This window comes from Elephas maximus, chromosome 6 (assembly GCF_024166365.1).
Source record: "Elephas maximus indicus isolate mEleMax1 chromosome 6, mEleMax1 primary haplotype, whole genome shotgun sequence".
NCBI lineage: Eukaryota > Metazoa > Chordata > Mammalia > Proboscidea > Elephantidae > Elephas > Elephas maximus.
The window spans coordinates 141,981,184-141,999,581 of NC_064824.1; positions in this window are offsets into that span (position 1 = coordinate 141,981,184).

Genomic DNA, 18,398 nt, shown 5'->3' on the forward strand with positions numbered 1-18,398 from the left:
ACAATTGCTGTCAATATAATTACAAAAAATGAAAATGTCAATACTTGTTGACTGAGAAGATATATAATGAAAAATAATAATCATAGTGGATTTGGATAAAAAGAAACTGGGATTAAGTACATGAGGAAAAACCAGTCGAGACAAAGATCGTAGTAAGGGAGAAGTGAGGCAAAGATTGCAGTAAGGAAGAAGGGTGTTGGCTGCCTCATTTTCAAAAGAGGAAATCAAAAGTCCTTTTTTTTTTTTTTAATTCATGGGGTTTATAACTAGAGCAACATATGTTCTTGAAAAATTAAAGGTAAGTAACACTATTTTAAAAAATGTAAATTCTAATAATAATGAAAGAACAACAAAAGAATATAGAAATAAGGGAAGGAACAATAAAACACAGGAAACAATCCACAACAAGGATAGAAGTAAGAAAAATATCAGTTGTGACAATAAATGTAAATAGGTTAAACTCATTTGGCAAAAGAAAATGAGTCCCAAATTATGGGGAGAAAAAAAAATCTATTATGTAGTGTCTACAAGATGTAGACCTAAAAACTTCACCTCAGAAAAATTGAAATTACGAGCTTAGGTTTAGGTGTATCAAACAAAAGGAAAGAAGGAAGGAAGGAAAAAAGGAAGGAAGGAGTGGGTTTCAGAATTAATATCTAATCAAGTGAAACTCGAGACCAAAAATGGTCATTTTTATTGATGGACTTTTCAGTGAATAATATAACTTTAACACAGAGTTAGCAAAAACTTGATCTTAATACAGGGGAAACTATCCAGAAACGAAGTAGTAGCACAGACTTTAGTACATCATACCTCCCATTCCCTGACAAACCACAAGGCAAATTAAAATAAGCCATAGACGATCAGGATAATATAATTTATGATGCTGATTTCATGGCTATTAAACTCAGTACCCTGAAGAGAAAGAATACACCTTTGTTTCCAGTGCCCATGGGGAGTTCTGGGAAAAAATCTCTGTAACGGCATCAAAGGAAAAGTCAATGAATTCCAAAAGTGGACATCGTATGTTCCCCATTTCCTTAAAAGCAATGGAATAAAAAATTGAAATTAGTTAATATCAGAGTAAACACAAACTCCTAACCACGTGGAAAAAATTTTTAAAAGCATACTAACAACAAACTCTTAAGTCAAAGAAGAAGCTATAATTGTAATTACAGACTATGTAAAAAATAATATCAATGAAGACATTATATATATACACGACATAGCCAGTTGGTATTCAGAGGCAATTTTATGGTACTACACGCTTTCAACTTGTAATCAGCAAGAAGAAAAAAATAAATGAATATTCAATTCAGTGAGGAAAAATATAAAGTAAATCCAAAGGAAGCAGAAAGTAGAACTAAAAGGAAAGAACAATGAAAGAGTAAAACATTTTCAACTAATTAAAGAGAGAGATGATGCAATTAATCATTCGCAGCAAGAACTGGTCTGGGGTCGGCTCAGGGTAGTTTAATAAACAGAAAAATGAGGAAAACACAAATACGCCATTTAGTAAGGATAAAGGGGATAAACTGCAGAAGGAGATGCATCAAATTTGGGGGGAATGATCAGCAACATTCAGAAAGCACCTAAGACGTGTCCTATGAAGAGGTCCTCTTCTAGCTTCATTTTACAGATTAGGAAAATGACCCTGCAAGAGCTTAGAAGATTTGTCCCCCTCTCCAGGCTCTGCAAATCACCAGAACTGGTGGAGTCTCGCCCTCACCACAGAATGTGGAGTGGGGGGCTCTGTCCAGCTGCTCTTTGGGGCTGGGTTTGGGTTTGTCTTGGGTTGGAGATGTGGATGAACTTTCATTATGGTTTAGGGTGGTACCTTCAGTGGGAGCCAGCTCAGTGGACTGATCAACCCATGACCAGATTGGAGGGGGGGGGAAATGATCCTCCTTCAGGATGGACAATGCCTTTCCTGGTCACCTCCTCTACCTGGTGGGAGCAAAATGCTTCAGAGAAGTGATTCTCAGTGTTGCCTTGAATCTTTTCCCCACTTAGTGCAGCCCTCAAGAGTCCTAATTTTAATGAAAATGTGGGATCATTTTTAGCCTTGTCAAAGGTGGGTGTTTAGATGAGGGAGAGATGGAAGGAGAGGGGAGGGACACAGAGAGAGAAGGAAGTGCAGGGGAGAGGGCAGAGGCATGGTCAGCAGGGCAGGCCTCTCCCTGGGCTCAGGGTCAGCGTGATGTGACTCACTCAGTGTCCCAGCTGAGGCAGCAACCAGGCCAGCTTCTGCCCCCTGCCCCCACCCCAGCAAGTCCTCTGGCTTCACAGAAATGGGTAAGCGGTTTGGGGACATGAGACTTTGGAAAGGCAGCCCTTTCTGACAGCCTTCCCTCATACAGGGTTTCTTCAGCCTACAGGCTCACTGTAGTGGTGGGGGTGGGGGGAGCAAGTGGACAAGTAGGTGGGGGTAAGCAAGTGGATGAGGAGGTGTGGGAGGCATGCAAGTGGACAAGTAGGTGCGGGGAGTCAGCAAGTGCACAAGCAGGGTGGGGGGAATGAGAGAGAGAGGACAAGCGGCCAGTGCTGGGGCGGGAGAATGCACAGACCTAGAGCAGCTGCATGACCCAGCCCTGTGCTGGGGCAGAGCCCCTCAACAGGTGGCATATGTGGTGGGGTCACACAGAGGCGGGGCATCTGGGGGGTGCTGACCAGAAAGGCGTGGACCAGTGAAAGCAGGAACAGGCTTTTGGGGAATTCTTGGTGAAGATTTCAGACCACCCAGTCAGGGGAGGTTAGAGGGATCTGTGCGCATGGAGGGGAGAGGGTGCAGGGGGAGAGGGCCCTTACGTTGGAAATCAGCCAGTGCCAGTGTTCAGTAGGAGGCCTCCCTCTGGCCACTTCCCCAACCCCTCACATAGACCTGGTCACTCCACTTAGGGGAAGGGCTCAGTGGGAACTTACCTCAGAGCACTACCGGTATCACTGGGAGCGTCTTCTGCCAAGTGCAGGTCACTGATCAGCTGCTGTCCAACCAGGACGGAGTCTGGTGGCTCTGATGCAGCCTGGGAGGTTCTGAGCAGCGGCTGGCCCTGCTCTGAGCAAGTGCTGGTTTAAAGGAGGCTCTGGGGTCATTGGCATCCCTCCCCACAGTGCACAGATGTGGGGACTCCAGGGTCCAATTACCCCTGCCACAGGGAGTAACTGCCCCCTACTGCCAGTTAGCACCCTGTCAGTGGGCAAGGGCAGGTTCATCTGGCAGAAGTGTATCCCCTAAGGATCAGGCAGGGGTTCACCCTGCTCAGCTCCACTGCTGGCCATCCCATACCCTGTCTCAGGCCTGTTGTTCAGGCCCCTGACCAGGGGTCCTTTCCTGTCCACGCTGCCTCCAGCCACACAGTCCTGTTCCCACCATGACTTCTGCAATGTCCCTCCTTGAAGCCAGAGAGGGGTGTAACCCCTCTTGGGGACAGAGGGCTTTTCTAGGTGAAGTGACCCAGCCCAGGGGGGATGGCTGGGTGGGGAGCCTGCTCTACCCCAGTGTTATTACTCATGAGGACAGGGCAATCCCAGTCTCTGGCATAAAGTAAGAACATTTCTTCCGCATGTAATCAGCACAAATGCTACAGAATCACTCTCAGCCCAAACAAGGCCGCCTGCAAATGTTGCCAAAAGGTGGTTTTCCGGAGCAGAAGAAAAGGGAGCCATCCAGAGGCGTGTACCTGCAAAGGCACATGGGAACCACCCTGGAGGGTGATTCACTGTGCTCAGACATGATGGGGAGGGCTGACATTCTTGTGAGTAAATGCTGACTTGCAATTTCTTCCCTCCTCTAGGGAAGGCCAATGGCAAGAACAAAGCTGACCTGTGTTGGATTAAATTGTGACCCCCACCCCCACACGTGTTGGGATCCTAACCCTTATATAACCTGTGGATGTGGCCCTGTTTGGAAATAAGGATTTCTTTGTTATGTTGATTAGATCACACTTGAATAGGGTAGATTGTAAATCTCATCACAACTGAGTCATAAAAAGAGCAGATGAGACACAGATTGTCATGAATTGAATTATGTCCCCCCAAAACATGTGTCAACTTGATTAAGCCATGATTCCCAGTATTGTGTGGTTGTCCCCCATTTTGTGATTGTAATTTTATGCTGAAGAAAATTAGGGTGGGATTGTAACACCACTCTTACTCAGGTCACCTCCCTGATCCAATGTAAAGGGAGTTTCCCTGGGGTGTGGCCTGCACCACCTTTTGTCTTTCAGAGATAAAAGGAAAGAGAAGCAAGCAGAGACTTGGGGACCTCATACCACCAAGAATGCAGTGCCTGGAGCAGATCGAGTCCTTTGGACCTGTGGTTCCTGTACTGAGTTGCTCCCAGACCAAGGGAAGATAGATGACAAGAACCTTCATTCAGAGCCAACAGAGAGAGAAAGTCTTCCTCTGAAGCTGACGTCGTGAATGTGGACTTCTAACCTACTAGACTGTGAGAGAATAAATTTCTCTTTGTTAAAGCTATCCACTTGTGGTATTTCTGTTTTAGCAGCACTAGAGGTTGTTTAGATGACTAAGACACAGATGGACACACATATAGGGGAAGACAGGCAACAGGTTGGAGTCATCTACAAGTCAAGGAGCCAAGGAACACCAGGGCCACCCAAGAAGAAGGAATAAGCAAGCAAGACTCTGATTTGGACTTTTAGCCTCCAGGACTGTGAGAAAATAAATGTCTGCCCTTTAAAGCCACACACTTATGGCATTTTTGTTATGGTGGCCCTAGGTAACTCAGATACCTCCCAACTAAAAAATGGGCAAAGATCTGAACAGATGTTTCACCAAAGAAAATGAAAGGATGGCCAACAAGCAAGTGAGAAGGTGCTCCACATCATGATCCATGGGAGAAATGCAAATCAAAACCACGATAAGGCACCACTACACAACTATCGAATCAGCCAAAACACAGAGCGGTCGCAGGACGGACCAAATGCTGGCGCAGATGCAGAGAAACTGGATCACTCGTGCTTGCTGACAGGAATGTAAAATGGCACAGCCACTCTGGAAGACACTTTGGCAACTTCTTACAAAGTTAAACACACGTACCTACCATACAGCCCAGCAGCCCCACTCCTGGGAGTTTACCCTAGAGAAACGAAGATGTATGTTTACACAAAAACCTGTACTCGAATATGTATAGCAGCTCTATTCACAATAGCTCACAACTGGAAATGATGAAAACATCCTTTAATGGGTACATGGATAAGCAAATTGTAGTGCATCCATACAACGGAATCCTATTCAACAACAAACTACTGATTCATTCAACAACCTGCATGAGTTTCAACGGCACTGTGCTAAGTGAAGGAATTCAGTCTCAAAAGCCCACGTACTGAAAGTAGGGAGGTGGAGCCAAGATGGCGGAATAGACAGACGCTTCCGGCGAGCCCTCTTTACAACAAAGACCCAAAAAATCAAGTGAAACGAGTATATCTGTGACAAGCTGGGAGCCCTGAGCATCAAAGGCGAGCTTAGAAAATGAACTGAGGGGCGGGGGAGGAAGAGATCGTTCAGAAGTGGAGAGGAGTTACTGCATCTGAATCACGGGGAGCCCTCAGGCAACATTCCTGTAGTGGTGGCGGTGGGCTGGTACCAGCGTTCAGCTGTGGTTTCCTCAGGGAGAAGCATCCAGCCACACAGCCTACTCATTTCTGGAGTCTGAGAAGAACGGAGCTCTCAGCAAAAGCTAAGTACTTCTGTATATTTTACCGCGCCCCTCCACCCCCAAGCCGGCTTCAGCGGCTTAATTCCCTGGGCCTGAGATAGGCCCTGTTGAGAGCCTGGAGCCATCCTCCCACCCCTGGAGAAGGAAAAAATTTGCAATTGGGGGAAAACATAATTTGCCAGCTCCACTAACCAGGAGAGCTCAAGACAGAAGTGGCTCCTGTCCAGGCATAAATGGCCTGTGGACTTTGAGAAGCTTTCCCTTCTGCATGGACCTGTGTGGGCCTATTTTGGAGAATAGGCCCTTGTGGGCAGACTCCAACCATTTCAGCTGTGCGGTGGAGAGGTGGGTGTTTGAAGTTTGACATTGCTTTGCCTATTAAACAAGGTCCTCATCTACCCACATCAGGGACCTAAGGACTGGTAGCTCCACTCAGGTCACTGAGCCACCTGTGACAGGGGTCCAAGGATAACTGGTACTTCCCAGTCCTTACAACCAAAAACATTGTGTGCCCATGGTCCTTCTGCAGAACCCAGTCACCTGCACACTCTAGGGAACAGGGATGCAGCTTCCTCAGAGACACTTGGGGATCAGTTCTCAGCCCCCTGCCTTATTCAGAGCGTGACCCCCTGCTGCAATCAGACACTGGTACATACACCAGTCACCCCTGCCCCTCTAAGACTGTAGGACAGAGCCTGTGCCACATACTTGATGATCAGCTACCTGTAAACCTGAGCTGAATTCATACAAGAAAACTGAATGGACTCCTAGACTGGTATACCTGATAACAGATGTAGCCATCTGGGGACAGGACATCAGAACTCCAAAGGCGAAAATAATCAAGCTAGCTCACTCAAGCAACCCATAGGGGTATACCAAAACAAAACAAAGCAAGCAGCTATGACACAGTAAGCAAGCATAAACTAATACAATAACTTATAGATGGCTCAGAGACAACAGTCAATATCAAGTCATATAAAGAAGCAGACCATGATCACCTCAACAGACTCTCAAAACAAAGAATCCAGGGATCTTCTAGATGAAAGTCCATTCCTGGAATTACCAGAGCCAGAATACAAAAGTTTAATATACAGAGCCCTTCAAGACATCAGGAAGAAAATGAGACAATATGCAGAACAAGCCAAGGAACACACAGATAAAGGAATTGAATAAATTAGAAAGATTATTCAGAACATGATGAAAAATTTAATAAGCTGGAAAGATCCATAGACAGGCAGCAATCAGAAATTCAGAAGATTAATAATAAAATTACAGAAGTAGACAACTCAATAGAAAGTCAGAGAAGCAGAATTGAGTAAGTAGAAGTCAGAATTTCTGAACTCAAAGATAAATCACTTGGAACTAATATATTTGAAGAAAAATCAGATAAAAGAATTTAAAAAAAACAAAGAAATCTTAAGAATCATGTGGGACTCTATCAAGAGAAATAAACTACGAGTGATTGGAGTACCAGAACAGGGAGGAATAACAGAAAATACAGAGAGAATTGTTGAAGATTTGTCGGCAGAAAACTCCCTTGGTATCGTGAAAGATGACAAGATATCTATCCAAGATGCTCGTTGAACTCCACATAAGGTAGATGTTAAAAGAAAATCACCAAGACATATTATAATCAAGCTTGCCAAAACCAAAGATAAAGAGAGAATTTAAGAGCAGCTAGAGATAATAAACAAAAAGTCACCTACAAAGGAGAGCCAATAAGAATAAGCTCGGACTACTCGGCAGAAACCATGAAGGCAAGAAGGCAATGGGATGACTTATTTTAAAAATCAAAGGAGGCGGGGCCAAGATGGCTGACTAGGTAGACGCTACCTTGGATCCCTCTTGCAACAAAGACTCGGAAAAACAAGTGAATCGATCACATACATGACAATCTACAAACCCTGACCAACAAACACAGATTTAAAGAGTTGACCTGAGTGACAAGAGACTGAGAAAGAACAACCACGGGGAAGTAGCCACTGTTTTCGGAGCCTGGAGTCAGCGTCCCAGTCAGGAAACCTTGGTGCCGGGCTTTGGACTGGGCACAGGGGAGCTGAGCATGGCATCCTGAGATGGCACAATCACGGGGCGCAGCCCTAACGACCTGAACTGACCTCAGGGGAAGCCCAGCCAGTGCACGCAGGCAGCGCAGCAGTGCGGCTGATAGGACGAGAAGTCACCGGGAGGCAGCGACTGGTTTTGGAGCTGGGAGTGCAGCGTCCCAGCCGGGGAACCTTGGCGCTGGGTTTTGGACTGGGAGCGGAGGAACTAACCACGGCTTCTGACACAGCGCAAGCAAGGGACGCGGGCCTGATCCTCGGGGGCAATCTCTACCCAGCCAGCGCACACAGTCGACGACGCACCCCTCGGGAATCTCAGGTAAAACAGTCATCCCAAGCAAGATAACTAACTTTGTCTATATTCCGGGGTGCTACTCTCTCCTATTTATCTGAACCCTCCCCTCCCCTTCCCAGGCGGCTTCATTAACATTGGAATTTCCTGAGCCAGAAAGTAAACTGCTCTGCAGTTTTTCTTTCTTTCATTTTGTTTTTGTCTTTTCCTAACCCATTCTCCTGGCCTGAGAGAAGCCACTACAAAAAACCCAGGGACCAAAAATCCTTCCCTAATTGGACTAAAAACACAAAACCAGCTCCAGCCAAGCATATGTGATCCACAGTCTCGGGCTTTCATCCCTACAGGGAACAAGGTGGCTATTATAATGCAAAGGCATTTCTGATAGGGATCTGACTGCAATTGTTTTAGGGGATTACTGGAAAGACAAGTTTCCCAGGTCTGATATCTCTGCTTATTCAACACAGCCCTCACTGACCCACAACAGGGAACTGAGGGCTGAAGCTCCCCCCAGACCACCTAGCCTCCTGCCTTAGGGGTCTAAGGAGGGTGACACCTACCAATCTGTAGAGGTACTTGCATTGCAGGCCTAAGGTACAGCTGCAGAGCCTGCCCAGCAAGGTGCTTTAGGAATAGAGACACACCTACCTTACTGACACTTGGGGGAAGCCTGTCAGCATCCTGCCCCCTCTGGAGTGTGAACCCCAGCTGCTACTAGAATCTGGTGCACACAACTATCACCACTACTTCTCGAGGTGGATAGGAGACAGTCTGCATCACACACTTGATGACCCAAAATCAGATTCTACTCAAGAATAGTGAGTGGACTCAGGCATATATACCTGGTAACAGCCCAAACCAGCTGGTAATAGGACATAAGTGAGTCAAGGGCTACAACACTCAAGACAGCACAATCTAGTAGCCCATCTACGTATATTGAAAGAAAACAAAACAAGATAAGACTCAGTGAGCAAATATAGAATAAATCACTACAATATCTTAGTGATGGCTCGGAGACAGCAGTCGATATCAAACCACATAAAGAAGCAGACCATGACTGCTTCTACATCACCCCAAACTAAAGAATCAAAATCTTTCCCAAACGAAGATACAAACCTGGAATTGCCAGATACAGAACATAAAAAACTAATTTACAGAATGCTTCAAGACATCAGCGATGACCTCAGAAATGAAATAAGGCAATCTACAGAAAAAGCCAAGGAACACACTGATAAAGCAGTTGAAGAACTCAAAAAGATTATTCAAGAACATAGTGGAAAAATTAATAAGGTGCAAGAATCCACAGAGAGACAGCATGTAGAAATCCAAAAGATTAACAATAAAATTCCAGAATTAGACAACGCAATAGGAAGTCAGAGGAGCAGACTCGAGCAATTAGAATGCAGACTGGGAGATCTGGAGGACGAGGGAATTAACACCAATATAGCTGAAAAAAAATCAGATAAAAGAATTAAAAAAATAAAGAAACCCTAAGAATCATGTGGGACTCTATCAAGAAGGATAACTTGTGAGTGATTGGAGTCCCAGAACAGGGAGGGACAACAGAAAACACAGAGAGAATAGTTGAAAATCTGTTGGCAGAAAACTTCCCTGACATCATGAAAGACGAAAGGATATCCATCCAAGATGCTCATCGAACCCCACTTAAGATTGATCCAAAAAGAAAATCACCAAGACATGTTATCATCAAACTTGCCAAAACCAAAGATAAAGAGAAAATTTTAAAATCAGCCAGGGAGAAAAGAAAGGTCTCCTACAAGGGAGAATCAATAAGAATAAGTTCCGACTACTCAGCAGAAACCATGCAGGCAAGAAGGCAATGGGATGACATATACAGAGCACTGAAGGAGAAAAACTGCCAGCCAAGGATCATATATCCAGCAAAACTCTCTCTGAAATATGAAGGCGAAATTAAGACATTTACAGATAAACACAAGCTTAGAGAATTTGCAAAAACCAAACCAAAGCTACAAGAAATACTAAAGGAAATTGGTCAGAAAACCAATAATATCAGATACCAGCACAACACAAACTCACAGAACAGAGCACCCTGATATCAACTTAAATAGGGAAATCACAAAAACAAATTAAGATTAATTAAAAAAAAAAAACACTCAGAACAGGGAATCATTGAAGTCAATATGTAAAAAATCACAATAATCAAAAAGAGGGACTAAATACAGGAGGCACAGAACTGCCATATGGAGGGGATACAAGGCGATATAGGACAATACAAGTTAGGTTTTTACTTAGAAAAATAGGGGCAAATGTTAAGGTAACTACAAAGAGGTATAACAACTCCATAACTCAAAATAAAAACCAAGAAAAACGTAATGACTCAGCAAACATAAAGTCAAGTACTATGAAAATGAGGAACACACAATTTACAAAGAAAAACATCTCAGCACAAAAAAGTAAGTGGAAAAATGAAATTGTCAACAACACACATAAAAAGGCATCAAAATGACAGCACTACACACACATACTTATCTATAATTACGCTGAATGTAAATGGACTAAATGCACCAATAAAGAGACAGAGAGTCTCAGACTGGATAAAGAAACACGACCCGTCTATGTGCTGCCTACAAGAGACGCATCTTAGACTTAGAGACACAAACAAACTAAAACTCAAAGGATGGAAAAAAATATATCAAGCGAACAATAAGCAAAAAAGAGCAGGAGTAGCAATATTAATTTCTGACAAAGTAGACTTTAAAGTTAAATCCATCACAAAGGATAAAGAAGGACACTACATAATGATAAAAGGGGCAATTGACCAGGAAGATATAACCATATTAAATATTTATGCACCCAATGACAGGGCTGCCAGATACATAAATTTTAACAGAACTGAAAAGTGAGATAGACAATTCCACAATTATAGTAGGAGACTTCAACACACCACTTTTGGAGAAGGACAGGACATCCAGTAAGAAACTCAATAGAGACAGGGAAGACCTAATTACAACAACCAACCAACTTGACCTCATTGACTTATACAGAACTCTCCACCCAACTGCTGCAAAGTATACCTTTTTTTTCTAGCGCACATGGAACATTCTCTAGAATAGACCACATATTAGGTCATAAAACAAACCTTTACTGAATCCAAAATATCGAAATATTACAAAGCATCTTCTCAGACCACAAGGCCATAAAAGTGGAAATCAAAAACAGAAAAATTAGGGAAAAGAAATCAAACACTTGGGAACTGAACAATACCCTGCTGAAAAAAGACTGGGTTATAGAAGACATTAAGGAGGGAATAAAGAAATTCATAGAATGCAAGGAGAATGAAAATACTTCCTATCAAAACCTCTGGGACACAGCAAAAGCAGTGCTCAGAGGCCAAGTTATATCGATAAATGCACACATACAAAAAGAAGAAAGAGCCAAAATCAGAGAACTGTCCCGACAACAAATAGAAAGTGAGCAACAAAAGAACCCATCAGGCACCAGAAGAAAAAAAATAATAAAAATTAGAGCTGAACTAAATGAATTAGAGAACAGAAAAACAATTGAAAGAATTAACAAAGCCAAAAGCTGGTTCTTTGAAAAAACTAACAAAATTGATAAACCATCGGCCAGACTGACTAAAGAAATACAGGAAAGGAAACAAATAACCCGAATAAGAAACGAGATGGGCCACATCACAACAGACCCAACTGAAATTAAAAGAATCATATCAGATTATTACAAAAAATTGTACTCTAACAACTTTGCAAACCTAGAAGAAATGGATGAATTCCTGGAAAAACACTACCTACCTAAAAAAAAAAAAAAAATTTTTTTTTAACCTGAACTAACACAATCAGAAGTAGAACAACTAAATAGACCCATAACCAAAAAAGAGATTGAAATGGTAATCAAAAAACTCCCAACAAATAAAAGCCCTGACCCGGATGGCTTTACTGCAGAGTTCTACCAAACTTTCAGAGCAGAGTTAACACCGCTACTACTAAAGGTATTTGAAAGCATAGAAAATGACGGAATACTGCCTAACTCATTCTATGAAGCCACCATCTCCCTGATACCCAAAGCAGGTAAAGACATCACAAAAAAAGAAAATTACAGACCTATATCCCTCATGAACATAGATGCAAAAATCCTCAACACAATTCTAGCCAATAGAATTCAACAACATATCAAAAAAATAATTCACCACGACCAAGTGGGATTTATACCAGGTATGCAAGGCTGGTTTAATATTAGAAAAACCATTAATGTAACCCACCGTATAAATAAAACAAAAGACAAAAACCACATGATCTTATCAATTGATGCAGAAAAGGCATTTGACAAAGTCCAACACCCTTTTATGATAAAAACTCTCAGCAAAATAGAAATTGAAGGAAAATTCCTCAACATAATAAAGGGCATCTAGACAAAGCCAACAGCCAACATCACTCTAAATGGAGAGAGCCTGAAAGCATTTCCCTTGAGAACGGGAAGCAGACAAGGATTCCCATTATCACCACTCTTATTCAACATTGTGCTAGAGGACCTAGCCAGAGCAATTAGGCTAGACAAAGAAATAAAGGGCATCCGGATTGGCAAGGAGGTAGTAAAATTATCTCTATTTGCAGATGACATGATCTTATACACAGAAAACCCTAAGGAATCCTCCAGAAAACTACTGAAACTAATAGAAGGGTTTGGCAGAGTCTCAGGTTATAAGATAAACATACAAAAATCACTTGGATTCCTCTACATCAACAAAAAGAACATCGAAGAGGAAATAACTAAATCAATACCATTCACAGTAGCCCCCAAGAAAATAAAATACTTAGGAATAATTCTTACCAAAGATGTAAAAGACCTATATAAAGAAAACTACAAAGTACTAGTGCAAGAAACTAAAAAGGACCTACATAAGTGGAAAAACATACCTTGCTCATGGATAGGAAGACTTAACGTAGTAAAAATGTCTATTCTACCAAAAGCCATCTATACATACAATACACTTCCGATCCAAATTCCAATGACATTTTTTAATGTGATGGAGAAACAAATCACCAATTTCATATGGAAGGGAAAGAAGTCTCGGATAAGTAAAGCATTACTGAAAAAGAAGAAGAAAGTGGGAGGCCTCACTCTACCTGATTTTAGAACCTATTATATAGCCACAGTAGTCAAAACAGCCTGGTACTGGTACAACAGGCACATAGACCAATGGAACAGAATTGAGAACCCAGATATAAATCCATCCATATATAAGCAGCTGATATTTGACAAAGGCCCAGTGTCAGTTCATTGGGGAAAAGATAGTCTTTTTAACAAATGGTGCTGGCATAACTGGATATCCATTTGCAAAAAAAATGAAACAGGACCCATACCTCATACCATGGACAAAAACTAACTCCAAGTGGATCAAAGACCTCAACATAAAGGCTAAAACGATAAAGACCATGGAAGAAAAAATAGGGACAACATTAGGAGCCCTAATACAAGCATAAACAGAATACAAAACATTACCAAAAATGACAAAGAGAAACCAGATAACTAGGAGCTCCTAAAAATCAAACACCTATACTCATCTAAAGATTTCACCAAAAGAGTAAAAAGACCACCTGCAGACTGGGAAAGAATTTTCAGCTGTGACATCTCCAACCAGCGCCTGATCTCTAAAATCTATATGATTCTGTCAAAACTCAACCACAAAAAGACAAACAACCCAATCAAGAAGTGGGCAAAGGATATGAACACACATTTCACTAAAGAAGATATTCCGGCAGCTAACGGATACATGAGAAAATGCTCTCGATCATTAGCCATTAGAGGAATGCAAATTAAAACTATGATGAGATTCCATCTCACTCCAACAAGGCTGGCATTAATCCAAAAAACACAAAATAATAAATGTTGGAGAGGCTGCGGAGAGAGTGGAACTCTTATACACTGCTGGTGGGAATGTAAAATGGTACAATCACTTTGGAAATCTGTCTGGCGTTTTCTTAAAAAGTTAGAAATAGAACTACCATACAACCCAGAAATCCCACTCCTCAGAATATACCCTAGAGAAATAAGAGCCTTCACACGAACAGATATTGCACACCCATGTTTATTGCAGCTCTGTTTACAATAGCAAAAAGCTGGAAGCAACCAAGGTGTCCATCTATGGATGAATGGGTAAATAAATTGTGGTATATTCACACAATGGAATACTACACATCGCTAAAGAACAGTGACGAATCTATGAAACATTTCATAACATGGAGGAACCTGGAAGGCATTATGCTGAGCAAAATTAGTCAGATGCAAAAGGACAAATATTGTATGAGACCACTATTATAAGATCTTGAGAAATAGTATAAACTGAGAAGAACACATACTTTTGTGGTTACAAGGGGGGGAGTGAAGGAGGGTGGGAGAGGGTTATTTACCGATTAGTTAGTAGATTAGAACTACTTTGGGTGAGGAGAAGGACAATACTCAATACATGGAAGGTCAGCTCAACTGGACTGGACCAAAAGCAAAGAATTTTCTGGGATAAACTGAATGCTTCAAAGGTCAGCAGAGCAAGGGCAGGGGTTTGGGGACTATGGCTTAAGGGGACTTCTAAGTCAATTGGCAAAATAATTCTATGATGAAAACATTCTGCATCCCACTTTGAAATGTGGCGTCTGGGGTCTTAAATGCTAACAAGCGGCCACCTAAGATGCATCAATTTGTCTCAACCCACCTGGATCAAAGGAGAGTGATGAACACCAAGGTCACACGATAACTATGAGCCCAAGAGACAGAAAGGGCCACAGGAACCAGAGACTTACATCATCCTGAGACCAGAAGAACTAGATGGTGCCCGGCCACAACCGATGACTGCCCTGACAGGGAGCACAACAGAGAACCCCTGAGGGCGCAGGAGATCAGTGGGATGCAGACCCCAAATTCTCATAAAAAGACCATACTTAATGGTCTGACTGAGACTAGAGGAATCCCGGGGGTCATGTTCCCCAAACCTTCTGTTGGCCCAGGACAGGAACCATTCCTGAAGACAACTCATCAGACATGGAAGGGACTGGACAATGGGTAGGAGAGAGATGCTGATGAAGAGTGAGCTACTTGTATCAGGTGGACACTTGAGACTGTGTTGGCATCTCCTTTCTGGAGGGGAGATAGGAGGGTAGAGAGGGTTATAAACTGGCAAAATTGTCATGAAAGGAGAGACCGGAAGGGCTGACTCATTAGGGAGAGAGCAAGTGGGAGTATAGAGTAAGGTGTATATAAGCTTATATGTGACAGACTGACTTGATTTGTAAACGTTCACTTAAAGCTCAATAAAAATTATTAAAAAGAAAAAAAAAAAGGAAAAAGATTGCCAGCCAAGAATCATATATCCAGCAAAACTGTCTCTTAACTATGAAGGTGAAATTAAGACATTTCCAGATAAACAGAAGTTTAGGGATTTCGTAAAAACCAAACCAAAACTACAAGAAATACTAAAGGGAGTTCTTTGGTTAGAAAATCAATGATATCAGGTATCAACCCAAGACTAGAACACTGGGCAGAGCAACCAGAAGTCAACCCAGACAGGGAAATCAAGAAAACAAAGCAAGATCATTAAAAAAAAGCTCAAAACAGGGTAACAGTGATGTTATTATATAAAAGAAGACAACATTAAAATAATAAACAGGGACTAAGAAGTGTTTTCATATACCTTCCACACGGAGAGGAAAATACGGCAATACAAAGAAATAAAAGTGAGGTTTAAATTTAGAAAAATAGGGGTAAATAATAAGGTAACCACAAAGGAGACAAACTATCCTACTCATCGAAATAAAATACAAGAAACAAACAGAGACTCAGCAGAAACAAAGTCAACAACAACGAATATGAGTAAAGGACAATATATAAAGATAATCTACTTACCACATAAAATTAAGTGGGAAAAAGAAGCTGTCAACAACACAAAAAAAAAGACATCAAAATGATAGCACTAAATTCGTACCTGTCCATAAGTACGCTGAATGTAAATGGACTAAATGCACCAATAAAGAGACAGAGAGTGGCAGAATGGATTAAAAATAAAAGATCAGTCTATATGCTGCCTACAGGAGACACGCCTTAGTCTTAGAGACACAAACAAACTAAAACTCAAAGGATGGAAAAAATATATCAAGCAAACAACAATCAAAAAAGAGCAGGAGGGGCAATATTAATTTCTGACAAAATAGACTTTAAAGTTAAATCCATCATAAAGGATAAGGAAGGACACTATATAATGATTAAAGGGACAATACACCAAGAAGATGTAACTATATTTAATATTTATGCACCCAATGACAGGGCTGCAAGATACATAAAACAAATTCTGTCAGCATTGAAAATGAGATAGACAGCTCCACAGTAATAGTAGGAGGCTTCAACATGCCGCTTTCAGTGAAGGTCAGGACCTCCAGAAAGAAGCTCAATAAAGACACAGAAGATCTAAAGGCCACAATCAACCAGCTTGACCTCATAGACATATACAGAACACTCCACCCAACAGCAACCAAGTATACTTTCTTTTCTAGTGCACATGGAACTTTCTCTAGAATAGACCACATATTAGGTCATAAAGCAAGCCTTAGCAGAATTCAAAACATTGAAATATCACAAAGCGTCTTCTCTGACAATAAGGCCATAAAAGTGGAAATCAATAACAGGAGAAGCACGGGAAAGAAGTCAAACACTTGGAAACTGAACAATACCCTCCTCAAAAAAGACTGGATTATAGAAGACATTAAGGATGGAATAAAGAAATTCATAGAATCCAATGAGAATGAAAACACTTCCTATCAGAACCTTTGGGACACAGCAAAAGCAGTGTTCAGAGGCCAATTTATATCAATAAATGCACACATCCAAAAAGAAAAAAGGGCCAAAATCAAAGAATTATCCCTACAACTTCAACAAATAGAAAGAGAGCAACAAAAGAAACCCACAGGCACCAGAAGAAAACAAATAATAAAAATTAGAGCTGAACTAAATGAAATAGAAAACAAAAACAATTGAAAGAATTAACAAGACCAAAAGCTGGCTTTTTGAAAAACTCATCAAAATTGATAAACCACTGGCCAAACTGATAAAAGAAAAACAGAAGAGGAAGCAAATAACCTGAATAAGAAATGAGATGGGTGATATTACAACATACCCAACTGAAATTAAAAGAATCATATCAGATTACAATGAGAAATTATACTCTAACAAATTTGAAAACCCAGAAGAAATGGATGAATTCCTAGAAACACCCTACCTACCTAGACTAACACAAACAGAGGTAGAACAACTAAATAGGCCCATAACAAAAGAAAAGATTGAAAAGGTAATCAAAAAATTCCCAACAAAAAAAAGCCCTGGTCTGGACGGCTTCACTGCATAAGACATGATCTTATACACGGAAAACCCTAAGGAATCCTCCAGAAAACTACTGAAACTAATAGAACTGTTCAGCAGAGTATCGGGATACAAGATAAACATACAAAAATCAGTTGGATTCCTCTACACCAACAAAAAGAACATCGAAGAGGAAACCACCAAATCAATGCCATTTACAGTAGCCCCCAAGAAAATAAAATACTTAGGAATAAATCTTACCAGAGATGTAAAAGACTTATACAAGGAAAACTACAGTACACTTCTGCAAGAAACCAAAAGAGACTTACATAAGTGGAAGAACATACCTTGCTCGTGGATAGGAAGATTTAACATTATAAAAATGTCTACTCTACCAAAAGCGATCTCTACATTTAATGCAATTCCAATCCAAATCCCAATGACATTCTTAAATGAGATGGAGAAACAAATCAAAAACTTCATATGGAAGGGAAAGAGGCCGTGGATAAGTAAAGCATTACTGCAAAAGAAGGACAAAAGTGGGAGGCCTCACACTACCTGATTTTAGAACCTATTATACTGCCACGGTAGTTAAAACAGCCTGGTATTGGTACAACAACAGATACATAGACCAATGGAACAGAATTGAGAATCCAGATGACAAAGGCCCCAAAAGAGTTAAATGGGGAAAAGACCGTCTTTTTAACAAATGGTGCTGGCATAACTGGATATCCATCTGCAAAAAAATGAAACAAGACCCATACCTCACTCCATGCACAAAAACGAGCTCAGAATGGATCAAAGACCTAAATATAAAATCTAAAACGATAAAGATCATGGAAGAAAAAGTAGGGTTAATGTTAGGAGCCCTAATACATGGCATAAACAGCATACAAAACATTATTAAGAATGCAGAAGAAAAACTAGATAACTGGGAGCTTCTAAAAATCAAACACCTATGCTCATCCAAAGACTTCACCAAAAGAGTAAAAAGATTACCCACAGACTGAGAAAAAATTTTTAG